Here is a 3,638-nt window from a genome sequence, read left to right on the forward strand (position 1 = left end):
ATATGGCTGTATATCAGCACTGGTGGGAGGCATGTCATTACTTCCTCTGAGTCTTCTCGTAAACTCGAGTGACCAGAAGCTCTGGCGATCTTCCGCCAGTCATGGAAACAAGATTACATACGTAACCAACGCTCTATTTCCTTGGCTACAGACCGCCAGAGGGCCTTCAGAGTGGAAGATGAATATCAAATTTGTCACGAGGGTTCTTACTTATCCCCAAAACCAGAACTGGATTATGTAAAAAAAATTTCAGTCAATTCACTTTTTCACCAAGGACCGCTGCAGCACAATTAACATGGGCTGAAACAACGTTAAGTCTGTAAAAGCGTAAAAAAGTAGTGGGTGAACTCCAGGTTGCTGCCAAACATATGTCCGCTAACTGGACCCCTCATAATGCCGCCCATGATGCTGTCTCTGAGCGTCTAGAGTGACACCTTATTGGATTTGAAAGAATCTCTCTGGCAGAAGCATAGGCCCTCGTGATGACCTTTGTTATCCAATGCGCCAGCCTTTGTTTTGACTGGGGATAACCTTTGAAATGGTCTGAAAAACAAACAAATAACGGATCAGTTGTTCTCCACAATGCCGATCGGTTCACATAGAGACGTAGCGAGCTCGCTGGGCACAGCTCCTGTCTAACATCCGGGTTTTCTGAATAAAACGCCGGTAGCACTACTGGTGTATTGGTGAGTTGACTCGACAAAACCTTAGGCAAAAAATGCTGGATTTGGCCAGAGTGTCACCTTAGAATCCTCAGGACCCCATTGAAGACAGAAAGCGCCTGTAATTCACTAACGCAATTCGCGGATGTACAGTAATCACCAGCAGAAAAGCAGTTTTTAGTGAAAGCCATTTAATGTCAGCTGATGACAGTTGTTCGAATGGAAATTCGCACAGACTCTCGAGTACTGTGTTGAGATTTCACTGTGAAATCACTATTCTGCAGGGAGGATGCAGTCTATTACCGCCTTTTAGAAAAGTGATCATTAATCTATGTGTTCCGATCGAGCATCTCTCTACGGAGCCTCTGTGTGCTGAAAACGCTGCTACATAGACCTTTAAGGTAGAATACGAACAACCCTTTCTCACTAAACTCTGCAAAAACTTGAACAGGTTCAATATCAGGTATTGAACAATTCTGGGGGCATATTTGATTTTCCTTGCACCATTCAGAGAAAAGTTTCCATCTATTCTGATATAACGCTTTCATGGATGGTGATCTGCAGCCGGTGGTTTTATTTCCTCTATTGCGTTTTTCGTGAGTAGCATTTGAATTTCCCTCACTAGGATGTTATGTTTCTCCATGCTTGTTGTGAAAGATGGATGTACTTCCGTGTTTAACCATGGGAAATTGTGTTTAAAACCCACTGATTTTTTGTTATCGAATGCCAATATTAAACCTGCCGCACTGTGAATTTGTTTGCTGCCGGCCCTGATGAGCCAGCGCTGTCTGCGAGTCGGTTTTGTGTCTTTGGGGGGGGTGAGTATCAGAAGCCACCGTATTTCTAAGGCGGTATGATCTGTTTGCGGGAATATAAGGTTGAGATTGTTTGACTCTATAGAACCTATTCTGCGGCCGTGGTGGTGGTTCGCGCACAGTACGTTGGTGATGCGAGGGAAACGCACCCCGGCGGAAAGAATATGGCTGATAGCCAGGTGCCTTAAACTCAACTTGCTACTGACATTGTGCTTCTGAAGCTATGTGTCTACGTTTCAGAGCCTCCTGTGCAACTGGTCCAAATATCTGACCTGGAACCAGAGGGAGCTGACGCAAGGTGGTTCTACAGAATTCTGACAAGGGCGACTAAGCCACCCAAATCTGGCGCCGGGCTTGGAACAGCAGTCCCATGGCTTTACCGCAGTGACCTGCTATTGAACCTACTGATCTCAGGGCTATATTAACCATGTCTATGAGGGAATCTTCTGATGAACTGACTGAAGCCTTGATTGCCAATAACAGCTGTACCAGCGTGTTGGTAGTCTTTCCCAAGCAACCAGTGAAGTTATAGATCTTCCCTATCAAATTATCTGTGCGTTTGCATTCCATATTTGGACACCTCGGATCTTGTCTTAGCGCTTCATTTGGCAGTACGATCAAAGACGCTACTGCTGGCTCTATGGGTGGCATATGTCCCAGCCCCATCGAGGCAGGCTCTTCCATCGTTGCTAACATACGTGAAACTCGGTCCAGTCGTGTTGATTAAGTGGACTTAAAGGCTTGCGCAAACACCTAAATGTGGAGATTGTGGAATAGACAGCACATTCGCACGGGAAACCAAATGCTTGAGTGGGTTTGTATGTGCTGCATCTGTGTTTTTTTACTTCCGACACCCAATTTTATTAGCGCTGAAGTGTAGCTTCACCGTGTTCACTGCGATCATCTACATCGCTGTCATTTATTGTTTGTTCTCTATCTGAAAGGGATTGTTCCTCTGATAACAGCGAGTCTGTAGCTGCAACAGAAACGCAGTGAAAGTCATCCGGAATTGGATCACATGAAAAAGACGCAACAGGCTGCGAGGGAGTCTGAACGGCTGTTTCTTCACTACCTGCTTCGGAAATCCCAGAAGCTGGCTGAGGTAGTAGTTTTGCCAGAAATTCCTGAATTTTACCTATGCCTTCAGCTAGCTCATCCACTCTAATTCTTTTTTTCTTTTCTTTTCTTTTGGCAGGGGAGTGGAGACCGGCAGTGATGACTTCCGTTTCCTACCCCCCTCCATAATATTAGCCCCTGCTAGATGTGTGTGTCGTACTGCTAGGGGTAATACGCTGCAAATAATGCATGGATCTTCTAGAGCTTCTCTGAGATGCTCAATTCCCAGGCAGCTCACACATTGATCGTGCCCATCACCTAGATCCATCTGCCCTTGGCAAGAGGAACATAGTGCCGACATCCTGGAATCAGGTAGGTAATGGAAACACCACAACCCTTATCCATTTTCTTTTTTTTTTTTACCTATAGATTTTTTGTTATGGATGGTTTGGAAAAACCACGCCTACCCAACACACCTTTTGTTTCTTTAAAGGATACAGCTGGTGCAACTTGGTTAGCTGCACTGACACCGTTAGGTTCTGACATCTAGACGAGAAAACAAAAGAGGAAGTAATGATGTAGACTGAGGTATTTATAGACGGACACGTCATTAAGGTCACATTAGTGACAACTTTGTTATTAGGTTCTCGACAAGGGAAAGGCCAGAAGTTATTCCACTCTGTAATGCCCTCTGGCGGTCTGTAGCCAAGGAAATAGAGCTACTTTTCTTGCCTAACCCAGCCTGTTGTTTTGCTGTTGTGTTTGCAATAAGGAGGTGGTGTTCGGGGGTGAGGTCTCTGAAAAACACTGTTGAGAACCGGGATAAGAAAGTAAATGTATTAAAATAGGCACTGTCCTTATAAATAAACTGCATAGTTGCAGCTATAGTTAGAAAACACGCTGTTTTAATCTTCTAAGCAAGGGCTTATTAAGCGGTCCTAGCATCATCTTGTGGATAGACAACATCAACCATCTTTGACTAATGGACACCGACGCGCTGTCTCAGAAATTATAAATATTTAGAAATTTTGAACCAGGATAAGAAAGTAAATGTATTAAAATAGGCACTATCCTTTTAAATACTACATTCACGGCTAAAAAAGCC

The sequence above is a fragment of the Danio aesculapii genome, chromosome 2 (genome assembly GCF_903798145.1).
Source record: "Danio aesculapii chromosome 2, fDanAes4.1, whole genome shotgun sequence".
NCBI lineage: Eukaryota > Metazoa > Chordata > Actinopteri > Cypriniformes > Danionidae > Danio > Danio aesculapii.